Source organism: Lissotriton helveticus, chromosome 7, assembly GCF_964261635.1.
Source record: "Lissotriton helveticus chromosome 7, aLisHel1.1, whole genome shotgun sequence".
NCBI classification, from domain to species: domain Eukaryota; kingdom Metazoa; phylum Chordata; class Amphibia; order Caudata; family Salamandridae; genus Lissotriton; species Lissotriton helveticus.
In genome coordinates this window covers 218,402,265-218,419,006 of record NC_136068.1, presented here as the reverse complement: position 1 = coordinate 218,419,006, position 16,742 = coordinate 218,402,265, and the positions used below count along the sequence as shown (strand labels likewise).

General features: G+C 43.8%; 1 long non-coding RNA gene across 1 annotated transcript in view; it reads right to left on the bottom strand.

Annotated features, from left to right (window-relative positions):
* Positions 1–649: 649 nt before the first annotated feature.
* Positions 650–16,742, bottom strand: part of LOC144766713 (uncharacterized) — a 218,693-nt gene continuing 202,600 nt past the window's right edge. The window contains exon 3 of the long non-coding RNA XR_013597894.1: positions 650–1,193. This is a non-coding gene — a long non-coding RNA (uncharacterized LOC144766713). The remainder of the gene's footprint in view (positions 1,194–16,742) is intronic.

Below are 16,742 nucleotides of genomic sequence, written 5' to 3'. Positions count from 1 at the left end.
TGAGCAACAAAACATACTAAAAAATTGAATAAACTTTTGAAAAAAGTGAGAATACATGTAGCTACATTTCTAGTAGCAATACCTTTGAAAGAAAGTGGACAGACCCTGCCCCAACTTATTTTTTTTATTTCTGGAAGTTATAAAAATGGGACTGAGAAGTGGCATTTAAGGTAAAAACTATTAAAAGGAAAAATTAATGGACAGGCGTTTTACAATTATTCCAACCAAATTGCAACCAAAAGGGTTAAATGAAACCCTTTGATTTACTGTATATTTTCTATGAACTAATAACGTTAGGCATATCAAAGAAGAATGGACAAGTAACACTTCCTTGGACAATAAAGATATTAAAGACTAAAACACAATGAAAAAATCAACTGAAAATCAGAATAAAGGTCTATGGTTGGTGAACACATTTCAGATGTACATAGATAAATGGAACTCGGAAAAGCCATGACCGCCATTGGAGATGACGCTGAGATCTGACACTATGAGAAAAAGAACTATTGGAGCTTTAAGAAAGACACTTGATTCTCAAAGTTTTAAAAAGTGAGTTCTCATGAACGATTTGTAGGTTTATTAAACAAAAAATAATGATATGAATGAAAATATGTTCTTGTATTTTTATTTTTGGTGCTACATTATAATGTATAAGGTACTACTGAAGAAGGAGCCTGGAGACTATGAATTACACTGAGGCATTGAAATATGGAAACGAAAAAAATGAATGCTCTATTCCAAAGGCAAAAAAGTGCCTGATATTGATCAGTATTACCTATAAATTAAAATGTTAAAATTATTCCATAAGATCAACAATAATATTTGGGAAAACATAAAAGTCTTTAATTCATTTATTTAACAAATAAAATTGGTAAGCAACACATACAGATAAACAATACAGAAACAGTACCCCATATTCTATATGCAGTCCATATAAAAAGTCTTTTGTGTATATAAAAAGAAGGTCCTTGTTCAACACCAAAAGCTCCAGAGCAATGGAAGGTGTCAGTTGAAACCTCAGTTCCTCCTCTCTGGGCAAAGTACAGTGAACAATTAAATGGCAGTCGATTCACGTTCCACTGAAGTTCCTTTGTTTGTTGCACCGCCTTCTTCAGAACCATATTATTCTTCATCCACAATCCAAACAAATGGACAAAGCTCCAATCTCAATAAATTGGTGGAGGGGCTATTAACTCAAAAATGAAACAACAAATAACACATGTAAGACAGGGCAGTAGGCTAGTCATCGAATAATTATATAGGTTGCGGTTAATAGACAATGACATACTCTATAACAGAATAACAACACATTTCCATCATTATCATTTTAGCCTTTTCAATGGAGAATTTTTTTCCAATTTTCTTCCAATTCCTGAATTTTCTTATTCAGTACAATCACAATTTCTCTGCTAAAACTTCCAAAAACTACAAGAATAAAGCAAAAGGCTTTAAATCTAGGGATGACCATGCCTTTGAACACTTTTTCTAAAATAAGAAAATCCCTCCTGGCTTTTAATTTATCAGCTGCACCAGTAGGTCTGATCAGGAGTTTTTGCTCTACTGCAGCTTGAGACTCTTTCAAAAGCGGAGAAAAGACAGAGGAGAATTCTTTGAATCAGCTCCCATAATGCAGAGTTGTGAGTCTCCACCCGTTTTTATGAGTGGCTTGACTACATTTTAATGAGATACATTTTTACACAAAACATTCCCCTGATCTTAATTACATGAAAATTTGCAAAGGTGTTGAAGACTTCAAAATAAATGGATTTACATTTTTGAAAAACCGAAGTTTGGAGCTAATTTCTTCTAGTTGTGTGGCCTAAGTTTACCACTGGAAATTAAACCAGCATTTTGGAATTAAACTTCCTCAATGTACTTGCTCTTGGACCAAAACTCTGTGAACTGTATTAGAACTACACAATCTGCTGTTCCAAAAGATGTACTCTTTTAATTTTAAAGTTGTGAGTTTTGCAAAAAAAATGGATAGAATAGAAATGACCTTGAACGAGCCCCCAGAAAATGGTTGGAAGAAAATATCTCTGAAAGTGAATACTTACAACTTTGAAGAAGAAGACATGGAAATATCCTACTTACAGTGTGTAAAATTCTGATTATTTCCAAGGCATGAGACAACCCTGTTCATATTTTGCTAATGTCCGCTATTGAACAATGCAAAGACAAAAAACAATGCCTTGTGTGTGAATATGACTTGGAGAAACTGGGTATCCAGAGTTGTTCAGCAATCGCAACTGAATGGCTTGTGGGAGGGATTATTATCTGTTGTTTCTGGAAGAAGAATAGGAAGATGTTGGGGGTGTTAATGTTTGAGAAAATTAACTAAGTTTTTGTTAAAACTTATGCATATCACTTTATTACTCTCCCTTTCTGAGGTGCAGACAAAAAAGATGACGGAGGAGAGAAGTAGGGAGAGGAAAGAAAGATCTCCATTCACTTTTACTATAGGCTTTGGGGAAATCTAGGTTAAAATTTGGAGAAGATAAAAGTTCTAATCCCAAAATGGTAGCCACAAAGTTTGAAATGTAATGCTGTCTAAACAATTTATGTTTAGATTAAAAATTAACAAAGCCTTAACCTCATCCCCAAATTCTAAAGCCAAATCCATCACTTACACCAAGCTCTTACATACCCTAGCCCTAATCCACACTCTAACACAAACCCCATCACCTTCCCCACCCTTATCATTAACTTTCACTCTAAGCCTAGCTCTCACGTTCACTCTCCCCTTTTGCCAAGCCCTGGATTGTCTAATCTGCTACCATCTCTCCATAAGCCTAACTCAAACACCTACCTCTGCCCTCACTCCTAATACTTCACCCTAATCCTGGTCCAAGGCCTAACTCCATTCTTAAACCGAAAACGACTTCTGTTCTTCTACGTTTATCACAACCCTTGCTCCAAACTTTATCCAAAAGCGAACCCGTAGCTTTATCCCAATACTATTATTGGCCTTGCCCTTACCCTAACCCTCAAATGTACCTTAACCCAAGTCCTACATTTGTCCTAGCTGAAGCAAACTATGCCACAACATTTTAATATAGTACCCTTATCGTACTCAAACACATTTTCGGATTCCTTTTTTTCCAAAGTTTTGCTTTTAAACTGTTGTATTCAAACATGTAACCTAATGTTGCTGATGGGAGTGATTGCAATTTTTTTCTTATGGGTAATTTTGTTGACGAAGGCCACATGATTGGGACTTCTTTGTGGAAATAAGTTATTGTACAGCTCCTGTCTGCCTCAATACTCTTATGTGGAGGTTAGAATTCGGGGGAGGGGGAAAAGTGGAAGTGGAGGGAGACACACGTGGAGTTGGAAAAAATGGGAAGGAAGGAAGAGTAAAGAAATGTAATTTAAAATATTGTTAAGATGAGTAAAATAGGGTATAGAGTTGTTTCTGTCATCTCACTCAGGGAACTCATCGGCAGAAAAAGACAAGGCAACTAGCTACCAGCTCGCCCACTGAAAAAAGCGAAACCATTCCCACCCACAACGGCTAACCACTCTGACTCCACACTTGCACCTCTGAAAGGAATCCCACATGCAGCAGCCATCCTCGGTCCGTGCAGTTAACAACGGTGGGGCGGTGGGGTCGTGTAAGGGGGGATTCTGAGGGACGATGCAGAGGGAAAATTAAATAAATAATTAATGTTCCCTCTGCATCGTCCCTCAGAATCCCCCCCTTACACGGCCCCACTGCTGTTACCTGAGCAGACCGCGACTGGCAGCAACTTGTCTCATAAAATTACTAAATAATTCAACCTCATCACCCCAACACTAAATGAACTTCAACGCCTGCAACATCTTCAAGAACAGCTGCCTCACCTTCAAGGACCCAAGAAACACAACCCCAGCATACTCAGCCAAGGCACTAGCCATCCCTGGTGGTCATCATCATGTGAACAGACAAGAGATCACCAGACTGGAAACAAGAAACTGAAGGGAAAGAAAGACCGGAAGACAAGCCTTCTCAATCTATGCACCCTGCATATAGTATTGTATTGTAATTGCATGTATATAGCTCTTACTACCCCTGAGGAGGCGTCAAAGCGCATTTTCGGTGAGTTGCACGCTACTCCGGAACCCATAAAGGATTAGTGATGAATTAATATAGTGAAATATGAAAGTAATTTGAGTGGTGGATATGTTAGTCAGTAATTTGGATTGAGAAGGATAGCAGAGGGATAGAAGAGAGAAAAAGGTTTGCATTTATATAGCACTTGCTACCCCTGATGAGGTGTTGAAGCGCTTTTTTGGCTAGTAGCATGCTGCTCCGGATCCCATAAAGGATTAGTGGTGAATTAGTATAGTGAAATATGAAATTAATTTGAGAGGTGGACATGTTAGTCTGTTATTTGGATTGAAACTGATAGTGGAGGAGTTGAAGAGAGAAGGATTTAGAATTAATTATTATTATTATTTTTGTTTTTTTGTTCTGGAGGTCATAGCAGTAGGAGGAGGCTTGGGATGAGTAAAAGGGATGTGGAGGGGGAATAGTCTGAGGGAAGGGTTTAGAAAGGCTTGTTATGGGAGATTGGAATTGTAAAAGAGGTATGAGATGATGCAAGGAGGGGTAGAGTAGGGAGGAGTCGAGAAAGGGTTATTTTGAGGATCATAGTAGTGGTATGGGGTTTCGGATGAATGAGAGAGTGGAGGTAGAGGATATATTGATAGAGGTATGGGTTGAGAAATAGGGTAGCGCATTGGAAAGAGTAGTAGAAAGAAGTTTGAGATGAGTCAGAGAGTTGAGGTATATTGAGAGAGAGGTATAGGGTGAGAAATAGGGTAGTGAATTGGATATGCTGAATTAGAGGAAAGGTAATAAATATAGAGATTCATAAGTACATGGAAGGTATATAGATGCATATAGGACGGAAGTATGTGTATATTAAAGATGCATTAAAGAAACTCTGGCTTTCAAGTGTTGTACTTAAAATAATTGTATTTGTTTGTTTTAAAAACATAATTATTCTACATGTAAATACAATGCAATACACATATATAGGTACATATCTATAGTACAAATAAATGCTTATATACTGAGGGATATGCTGTATATTTCTGTTTGTGGATGGTGCCTATGTGGGGAAGAACCAATTCTTGGGTAGTTTTCTGAAGATAAGATGGTTATCCGTGGATCTTATATGGGGGGGTGGGTAAAGAGTTCCATAGTTTGGATGCTTGGACAGACAAGGATGTGCCACCCATGGTTTTTTTTCTGGTATCTTGGGATTTTGAGGCAGGTGCTACTCTAGAGAGGAGGTTCCTTAGTCGAATGTGTTTGGTGATTTTATTCCTGATGAAGAGTAGTCCCATTCCATGTATCCCTTTTTTGGGTGATACAAAGCAGCTTGAACGTGGATCTTCTGGCAACTGGTAACCAATGCAGGGCTTTCAAGGCAGGGGAGATGTGGTCTTGCAGTTTTATATGTAAGAGTAGTCTGGCTGCCGAGTTCTGAATCCATTGTGTTCTTTTCATGGTCGTTAACAGCCGCGGCCCGTGGAGGGAGTGACGGTAGGGCAGGCAGGCGGGGCAGGGGAGGGACAGGGTAAGGGCTGATAAACACCGGAATCTGGATGATTGCAGGTAAGTAAATAATTAAATTAATAAAACGAATTTCGTAGCGCGCCCTGCATCGCATTTTGCGATGCAGGGCACGGAACAAAATTTGTTTTATTAATTTAATTGTTTACTTACCTGCAATCATCCAGATTCTGGTGTTTATCACCCCACACCCTGCCCCTCCCCCGCCCCGCCTGCATGCCCCACCGCAACTCCCTCCACGGGCCGCGGCAGGTCGTTAAAGGTGATTTTTGGTAGAGGCTATTGGCTGGAACAGTAACACATTGATGTGATGATCGCTCCATTTCTCCTGCAATTCAGGAAGGAACTTAGGACCCACCTCTTCTCTGAACAATGTGACTTCACTTGCAAGGTACAACGTTCCTGCAGTTACATTTGTAATTGCCCTTACACAGAATAATTAAATGAAAAAATTGAGCACTCACCCCATACCCTGACCTACAGAAACAATGGTGATCGAGGAGGCAGCTAAATAGAGGCCCAGTCGGTGAACAGGGAAGAAGTCTACACCACCGAGACCACCAGGGGCTAGGAAAGCACCGTGGATCAAGATTCCTTTACTTATTTGGAGCAGTGTAGCTGCCACCTCTCCTCCTGATGTTCAGCTCAGACTCCAATGTGGACTCCTCCTCAGCAGCTCAGCAGAAGACCTACCCCTAAAAGATAATCTGTAGTTCAATAACTCTTTCAGTCAGGAAGAGGCGCCTGTGCCATTTGTTGGCATACATTTCCCACACCCACCATGCTCCTATCCTATTAAGTTAATCACCAGCTCTCATATAGTCAACCTATAGATGACCAAAGGTCAGATACTTGTCTTGCTTCAATGAGCATATATATCTCTTTCCTGGTTTACTCTAATTTAAAATTTCCAAAACCTTGTGCGAGAAATATTCTAACAACAAGGTAAATTAGGCAAAACAGATGCAGAAATTAAAGGAAGGGATGTGATTACATGTTCTGTTCTGTTATATAGTTTTTTTTTTTAGTGAAACATTGATTGTATACCATTGATTTTTTGTTCAAAGCTTGGAAATTGGTTGGCTGAAAACTAGAAGCGGTTCTAAGCGGGTAAGGTCCAGTGACCGTCAGCCTCAGTATGCCTCAAGTTGTTTCTGCTTCCAGGTTAGGTGTTCGTCCTGGTCCTGAATGCATGTGCCCCTGTTGGTCTGATTTATTTCTTGCTCCAATTCTTTGAGTATGTAGAAATAGTTGAATATTCACACTCTGCCACCACCTGTACCTCTTTCTTCTTACTGCTATCTTCTTGTTGAGGGTTGTCTTTGTGGAAGCGTTTGTTAGGATTGGGTGGTTGCTAATGCGACTTACCGCCCACCCACGCAACTATGTGGAGGTGAGGAATGCATGACGAGCCATTTCAGTTTTTGTTGACATTTCTGTGTTGCATGGAATGGAGCATCTGGTCGATTGGGTAAAAAGAGCTTGCCAGCTAATGCCAGCATGTATTTATTTTAATCGCATGTTTTTGTAAAGTGCAGAACAGGATATTGTAGGTAGTAGCAAAAGGCACATGGGAGGATGTTTAACAGTGCCGGATTAACCATAGCAGGCATCGGGCGTTTCCCCAGGAGGCTGGAAAGGGTGGGTTCCGGTTCTGCAGCAGTAAGGGATAGTTTTGTTACTGGGGGTCAGTTTTGCAGCGATGCTACAAAATTAGCCCCAGTAACAAAAGCAGCGGTGCTTCATACTTGCACCCTCCTCGCCCCTGTGGGTGGCAGGGCGAAGGGGGGAAATTTCATTTTAAGACCCTATGCATTGCCCAAAAATGTTCATACATCAAGGGCCCCATATTCTATCAGATCTGCTCTTGCCTTATACACCACGCCGCACACTGTATTCCATGGAGTTGCATTTAGCATGCGTCCCTCGAGTCCAAAGAGCAAGGGCAGGGGGGCAGTTTTTTAGGGCACTGCCATCAGCCCTCTGGAACCCCCTACCTGTGACTGTAGGAAGGTGGCTACCTGACTATGGTTACCCCAGATTTTTTGCCTTGTGTTTAGCTGGTTTTTGACTTAGTTGACCTGGTTCCCTGCTAATCGGGGCCCCAGGCCATCTGCTCTCTCTGTAAAATGGATTCCATGTACCCTAGGTACATACCACAATTGGAAATGGACTCCTTGTCAGCCCCTGTATAATGCACTATAGGTGCCCAGGGCATAGGGGCCAACAAGGCCTACCAGGGGCTGCAGCATATCTTTTGCCACCCCTGGCTGGTTCTTAAATTGACACAACTGGCTGATCACTCAGCTGGGGTAAGGTGGTGTAATCACCCCTTACTTAGATATAGTATACCTATATCTAAACCTATATCTGGACACATATAAACCTGTGAGCCACTCCTATGGAAGGCCTCATCAATCCTGGAGGCAGAGTGCGTGGTTTAATGTGAGATGGAGCTCTAGCATGAGCTGAGCCTGTTTGCAGCTGTCGGGAACAACTCCCTAAGCTGTTTCAGGATAATGCCATACCATATACTCTTAAGTGCATTATAATCCTCGCGGTTATATAGCAACTTTGGTTTGGCTTTATCAAAACATGTTGTGTAAGGTGTCATACGATTTGGAATACTATCCCCTCGCCAGTTCTGGCGACGGGGATAGCATTCCACCCCTCTAGAGGGGTAAGACATGTTACTTTACTTAAATGCGGTTAATTTCTAAAAGGACCTTGGATCCACAAAATGGATGCCTCTGCCACAGACACGAGTCTGACCCCCTGAAGCTGACCGAAACTCAGCCAAAGGGGCCTGGACAAAGGGTTTCCTGTCGCAGGGAGGTGTTACACCCCCCCAGACAGGAGATAGTGGATTGTAGCAGGGAGGTTTGAAAGAAACCAGACACTGCATGGGGAGCACAAGGCTGCCCCTTGCATAATCCGGCCAAACCGGTTCTGGGGCACTCCAGCCCTCGTGCCAGGATGGCCTGGATCAAAGGAAGGGGGTGTATCCACCCACTTCCTGGGTCCCACCCATAGGAGGGGACCTAGCAGGTAATCCAGCCCCCAAAATTAGTATAAGACTGGGAGCAGTGCCAATGCACTGCAGATTATCCTGATGAAACATAAGAAACGAAACTCTGGACCCTTCGACATCCTACTCAACGTAGAAGACTGAAGAATCTCCCTTGTGGTCAAGGAGTGACCACCCTGTGCAAACAGGCACCATCCAGCCATCGACGTCTGCTTTGTTGCAGTTCCCGCCGGAACTCGAGTGACAGAGATCAACTAGATTAAGCTTGCCTGCCTTCTAACAGCCCGATCCACAGTCCCTGCAGAGCTGAGACCCGTGGAGGCGACCGGAAGCGTGGGGCACGCCATCTTGAAAAGACCACGAGACGCTGACCGTGCAGCCCACGAGTGACCCTCGAAGCTGTACACCGGGGTTTGAGAAGCCCCAACCCTGAGCCACTCTTGCACCGAAGTTCAGCCCTCCACACTTGACGAGTGCTGCGTGGGGCCCTTCTGCTTCTTTTGGCTCAATGCATTGGCCCGGTCATTTGCCAGCTGGCTTGTGGCCCCTGTGCCGACGAAACTTGAAATTCGACTTGCGATTCTGGTTGCTCCAGATTTGCACCAGCTCCCCTGAAAAGGAGCCCCCACTCTGACCCTCCTGGTTTGAGTGAGAAGCAATCTTCCCGTTCCGCGTGGATTGCTTTTGCCAAGTGTTGTTTGCTTCAATCTTGAAGCCGATAGCGCCGACGGCGAGAGCCTGCGTGGGACAGATCGTGACCCGCTCCTGGACGTCGTAGATGCCCCAGAGCCCACGTGACAGCGGAGAGAAGCTCCTCGACGACCACCTGATTGCGCCCGACATTGCCTGGTTCCGTCCTGGTTCCACCCTGGTCACTGCTGAGTGACCCAGACTCTGTCCCCTCTGCTTTCGGGTACTTTTCGACTTGAGTCCACCCTTGGACTCCACCGGACCCTTCTCTTTCACCCTGCCTGCAGCCCTTTCAGCTCCAAGCACCAAGAGCCTGCGTGACGAAACCCGACTCAACTTCGACCCTGTGCACCCGCTTCCTGTGGGTGAGGTAACATTGCAACGCCGGTGTTCCCACACTGGTACACACCTCTAGGGTCTGTGTCTTAAGTTTTGTTCCTCTAGGTTCAGCGGAAGTGTCCTTTAACTCTAACTTTGTAACTTTTACGCACCATTGGTTAACATTGGTGCATGCGTGCGCTTTCTGCACTGCACCCGAATCCAGCGGGCTTTTCCCGTCTTCAGCATTGCTTGTCCCGACTGCTCCCAGCGATTCCCTAGGCCCTAGGCCTAACCACTGTTCGATTGGTATCTCTTATACCACTTGTTTAGTATATGGTCTGAGTGGCCCCTCGCCCTCATCCATATTTGTGCAACTTTGTATGTTATACTGTGCTTTTGATTTAACGCTTGTGCCCCTTTATTCATAAAGAATACTGGGGATTGTTTTTAGTAATAAATACATATATTTTTATAATATATACTTGTGTGGTGTCCTTTCATTTGATATTACAGGATTGTATGTGGTAAAACAGCTCGCTTAACACGACCTCTTAAGTTAAGCCTTTAGGCTGCTTAGTCCATGCTACCCCTAGGATAGCTTGTCTAATAAGGTTGACTTACAACCAGACACCATAAGGGATTGTTTGGTCTGATAACCGGTGGTTCCAGAATTGGAAACATCACCTATCAGGCCAACGTCTCACAGTGACCATCCAGGAGTATCCAGAATCATGTGGCTTTCAGAAGGGCCATAAAAACCCGGCTCTTCCCGGTCTAGTAGCTGCCTCTTGTTTTCTCCACCATGCAATGTTATTTCTGGTTTCAGTGCTGTAACGCCCCGTTGCTGGGGAAGCTATGGCCTTTATAAATTTAGGCCCAGATGTATCACCCTATTTTGCATGCGCAAATGGGTTTGCGACCCGTTTGCGCATGCAAAATGTGAAAGGGCTATGTACTATTCCTAAATAGCGAGTCGCAATTTATTTGCGACTCGCTATTTAGGAATTGCGAGTTGCTATTAGGAAGGGGCGTTCCCTTCCTAATAGCGACCGCAACCCCATGTATGAATGTTTTGCAACCGCAATTGTGGTCGCAAAACACTCGCAAATTACCACCGTCTTCAAGAGGGTGGTAAGGCAGTCGCAAATTGGAAGGGGTCACAAGGGAACCGCTTCACTTTGTGACTGTCTCTAAAAATATTTTTTAAGGGCAGGCAGTGGTCCCAGGGACCACTACCTGCCCTTAAAAAATGAAACGAAAACATTTAATTTTTATTTTTAGATGCATCCCGTTTTCCTTTAAGGAAAACTGTCTGCATTAAAAAAAAATACTTTATTGAAAGGCAATCCCAGATATGGAGGTCTGCTGAGCCCAGCAGGCCCGCATCCCTGGGAGGGCCAGCCATCCCAATTATCATTAATATTTATGAGCCTCACAATTTGCGACCCCATTGGGAATCGCAAACAGTGTTAAACATACTGTTGTACATGGCAAAAAGTGCTTCGCAAATTGCGAGTCGCAAATGTGAATGTCATGTCAGGTCGTACATCTGGACCTAAGTAACATAACATAACATGGTTGGTCCAACAAACTTCCCGGTGATGCTTTGGTTACCCAGTTCGGCCCTGTAATTTATTAAGGTTTTGCATAGGCACGTGCATGGCACAAAGTGACGCAAAGCATTTGGTCGATTTACTTACCATTCTAAAATCCTCCAGGCGCAGTGCCAAATTGCACTGGGCCACACAAGTGCCTGTGCAACCCTTGGTAAATAACTCCACTGGGATGTTAAGAATGGTTCTGTCTTCCACAGTTGGGCTTGGCCAGCATGTCTCTTACAGGCTGCAAGAGGAAGAAAACACACATAATGAAAGCATAAATGTTGTTCGTTTGCCTTCTTTTGAATTTGCATATGTAAAGCAGACGTTTCTCCAGCACTGGACATGCAAATGTCTCCAGTGGAGCACGATGTTCTGCAGAGCAGGTTTTGTCTCTCCTCTGAGCACCTGCCGCACATTACTTTTTTCAGCAGTTTTATATAGCGCAAACTCTCCCCAAAAGTATTGGAGTGCTCTATATGAGAACCAGTTACATTAAAACAAAGGGATATTTTTTTAGGCACAGGGAGATTGAGGGGCATATTTATGAAAGGAGTTGCATAGCACTTGCACCACGCAGCATGGTGCAAGCACAACGGTAGCCCAAATTGAGATTTATGAAGCTACGCATGGCCACCATGCGTGGCTTTGAACGGCTTGATAAATCTGGAGGAATGTAACGCAGCGCAAATCGATGTGTTGCGTAACTCTGCCCAGGGAAGGTGTTCCACGGGCGTTGCATTGCTCCCATCATTTTTTATGCATTCCTAGATTTACCAAAAGTGTTAGACCTGGGAATGCGCAAAAAAGATATACCTTCAATGGGAAGGCGTAACTAAGAGGAATATCTTTTTTCCTCCTCATTACTTCCTCTTCCTATATATAGTGGTGCATTGTGCAGCACGCATAGGAAAAGGTATATACCTCAGGGAATTGTATTTGTGCAGGCAGTGCCCCTTCCTGCACAAAAATAATCCTGCATGTGACTAGGGCACTCCTCCACCACGGCGCAAGGGTGCATGCGTTGGCACTAGACAGGCAAAATGTCGCCAGCTCTGGGATAAAGGCAGAAATGCACATATTCTTTTAAATACGGCACATTCCTGCCCTTCCCCTGTCATGTAGAGCAGCGATTTGCTGCGCGTCTTTTTTTAATTTAAAAAAAAAAAATTGTAATTAAGTGATTTGGCCAGAATGACAGGATGTTGAACCAACGCCGAACCGGGGTACCCTAGTTGAAAAGTTGGCAGCTTTGGGCCATGTTTTCACCCTCCCCCAGGGGCCGCCTTAGGCATGTGCAAGCTGTGCACCTGCACAGGGCCACCAAACCCCAAGGGCCACCACGCCAATATATATTCTTCATATATTAATCCTCTGAGGATGGATACATATTTGCGTGGCGGCCCCTGGCAGGGATTTGGCGGCCTCCGGCTCTGTTCCACTTCCAAACACCCTGACCCCCCCTCTTCACTGGCCTCCACGCTCCGTCCTGCCTGGACCCCCTCTTCCGGGGCCCCCTACCTACGCTCCCTGCCCAGGGCCGCCATGAGCCTAGAGCCGCCCATGCTCCCCCTCCCCCTATTCCACCAAATCCCCACTCTTTCCCCCATACCTTCCTATATTGGGTACATTACTGACCCTCACAGGCGCAGCTGAGGGAACCAGTACACACAAAACTCGATAAGCGGCAGCAGGCGCGCGGCAGGCAGCCAAAAGATAACCCACACTCCCGCGCTCTGCTCGGCCTCTTCGGAACAGCCACTTCCAGTTCAACGATGGAAGACAATGCCTTATTAGGGCGGAAGATACCACGCGGATTTATAGGGGTGGAGGAGGTTTCTGAAAAGCCGTGAATAGGCCGTGGGGGAGCTGTCGGTTTGCATGAAGGCGCACAGCAGTGACAGGTATATACGGCTGAGTGGAGCTGAAAGACAATTTGACAATTTACAAGCGAAGCTTAGGTTTGTAAGGTCGATAGAGATACCAGGCTCATGGCTTTTCCTGATCATTATTTTTATTTTAGATCAGTGCAACTGATTCATCTGAAGTGAAAAAAACAATACATACAATTGTTAAATATAAATCCACAGCTTGAGGGTCTCACCTTTTTTTTTTTTTTTTTTTTTTTTACAGCACGAACTCGATCAGGAGGCTTGAACGCTTTTTACGAGCACCAGTTACATACCAGAAGGACTCATTAATTTTTTTAGGCACAGGGAGATTAATTGATTTTCCCAGAATCGCAGTAGTTAGAGCCGACGATGAGACTTCGAATCTGGCTACCCGGTTCCAAAGGCATGAAGTCCTTTGTGGTATGGTGTTCTATAGTTTATAGTAATCAGGCAGTGGCCAACGCGCTGCTGTTTTTTGACCTGTTTGTGAGCCTGTTTTATAGCCTTTGCCGATTTTTATTTGCAATTTCCCTTATATTAAAACAAATATTGCCTGCAGCAAGCTCAATCAAGTCCATACGGTATTCCACACTTTGCAAAACCGTTATACAGTATGTTCCAGTTTGCAAACATGAGCTACGTTTTAGCTTTCTTAATTCACTTTTGAAAGCTAATTTTATTTTGGAGCGCAGGTCTATTTTCTACTCCAGTCTGGCCCTCCGGTCAGCACCAATACATAGTCTGCCTCTAAGCAACTTTGGTGCTATTAAACACGAAAATCAGTGCTGGGACCCTAAGGTTCTCGTAGGAGCTTGCCACTGGCACTGCCAATGCCAGGGCTTGGGGAATACCATAGTTGCCAAGTTTTGCTTTCACCCACCACACTGCACTTCCCCCCCTTTATCTCTGTCTCGCTCTGTTAATGGTAAATTCTTTTTCACTGGTGCTTTCTTCTTTATCACTATCTTCCTGTCTTTGTTCCACTTCTTCTTTCTCTTAGTTTCTGCCTTTCCCTCCCTTAGTATGGGTCAAATTTTCAGGAAGAATATAAATCCTGAACTCCCAAAAGGAGTGCAGTGCAAACCATCTGGAACCACCGGCATAAATTAATGACTGTGCATCTGCCTCTGTCATCCTCATTCCATCCGACTTGTCACCTGAGATGCACCTCATGCAAACTCTGCTCACCATGTCTCCCTGTCACCAAAGCGCACAATGATCAGTTCTGGACTTTTCTTTTACAAATGATTGTTTTCAGGAGCTAAATTAAGTTAAGGCTGTATCCTATGTGTTCCCATTTCCTATAGGTGTGAGCTGGTGCCTGGAATGCTGAGAGTGGATTTCTGAGGGTGATTGGTGTTATAGAGTGTTGGTTGGAGGGTTTTAGGAGTGGAAAAAGATGGCGGCTGGGTGAGGTGCTACCCTCCTGTCCCGCTCCCTTGCCAAACCTGCAGACATAAAATTAATCGGATTTCCATGGGATATCTTTGCAAAAATCAGTGCTAATGAGATTGTCTTCTTCCATTTAAATTGTAATACATTGCAAGACTGGGAGCACTGCAGCCAGCTTACTGGTACCCTAACTTTCAATGGCAATCTTCGAATAATTCAAGTCAAATACATCCATCAGGCTTATCACACTCCACATAAGTTGTTCAAAAATGGGCTTAGAGACACTGATGCATGTAAGCGCTGTGGAGCCAAGGATGGTGACTTCTGGCACTTAGCCTGAGTATGCCTCAGGGTGGCGAAGTTCTGGAATTATGTGGTTCATATACTCTCTACTATGGTCAATGTCGAGCTGCAATCCTCTCTGCACGTTTGTTTGCTGGGTCTGGTTCCGTCCTTGAAGGGAGCTACAGGTAAACTTGTGAGAGTAGTTTTACTCGTGGCCAAGAGATGCGTCGCAATGACATGGGAGGGCACGGCTGGGCCTTCGACTGCACAATGGCTCAAGGAGTTGGTGTATTGCCGGGACAACCTAGTGCTGTATGCTGAGGATCTCCCCACCTCCTCCCGTCCTCATGATATTTGGGAACCCCTCCTACAGTACTTTCGATCTGTTGAACACGATGATACCCCCAGCTAATGCGGAACGCTGAGCATATTATTCCTTTGATTGCACGTACGGTACCTCACTACGATACACAGATTGTGGTCTGACACTGCTGTTTTATATAAGCATAACTGCCACGGGTTGTTAAATGTGTTTTTACTTACATGTGCTGTTTGATGCTACCTTCGTAATTGCATATGTTTCGATAAAACTCGATAAAAAATTAAAAAAAATGTAACACATGCAACTCCCCCTGAGTCAGAGGCTGTGAATATTACCATTATGGTGCCCCACAAGGGAGAAGTGGCAACCAGGAACATGGTGGTAGCGAGCACCTCCGTGGGGGCCTGTACAACAAAAGAAGCATCAATACAGGCCATAACGATTATTAATCTTGAATCTGCAGGTGAGTAATTGCCTTCATGGCACAGCAATCCAGTACCCTTGATGAAGCAACTTTGCTCCTTGATCAATCTCCAGTGGTCTCCTGCTTTCAAGCCACCATACATGCAAACTCACACTTGGTATCTGATCCACAGCCTTTGTTGCTTTGACAATCGCTTTGTGGCCAAAACAGAGATTTACCTGGAGCTGGTCTGATATCACTGACAGTATCTACCGTAATCATAGTGCTCTTGCTAAGAAGCTGTAAACTTTGAGATGCAACAATGTATTAGGTGATTCAATTCCGATCAGTGTCAGTGATAGCAAAGCTGCAACACTGTCTCTTGTGAGCTCACAGGAGGCAATGAGGATCTCAGCGTGATCTAAGGCAAACAATTCAACTGAGAATTCCATACAGACAGTAACAGGAGTGAAAAAGATTAGGAAAGCTACACAGACTGATGATGATGGGACTATTATTCTGCAGAATGTTAAGCCGGTGAGTTGATGGAAAGACGATAATACCAACCTGAAAACTGATCCAATGTCGGATTGTGCCTGTGATTATGGACCAATCAATAATCCCAATGGTACTCTCCCAAAGGATAAAAAGAAACCCACTGATTTTCTTCTAAAAGAAAATAATGACATTTCACAAGCGATCCACCTTTAGCAAGAGGGGTCTAACCAAATACTGATAAGCACAGGGCTTGTCTTAAAAATAATGCAACCATTGGAAAATGAACAATAGAGCTCTTAAGTAAGAAAGGTAACTTTAAGGGAAATAAAGATTAGAAAGGTGCATCCATAATTCACCTTGAATCAAAGGGGAGATTCCCCTAAATACCAGCATGGCATAGAAAGAAGAGTCAACTGCGCAAATTGCTGGGTTGGTTCATGTCCATGAGTGTCAAATCAAAGGAATTCAGTGGAAGATCAAAGATTTAGACAACTGTCAGCGGCGTAGAAACCTGTGGTTACTTGGCATCCCGGTGGGGCTGGAGGGGAGTGACTATCAGCAGTATATCTGTGAGCATCTTAGAAGGCAATCCCCGTTCTGGGAGTAAGATTTTGATTGTCAAAGACAGATTGCCCACCGGCTCATGCGAGGAATAATTAAACAATCAAATTCAAACTTTGTTGCTAGACCAAGACCTATTTTAGATAATACTGGAAACATTCAGCTTCGCCAAGTGATTTATTTAAGGCA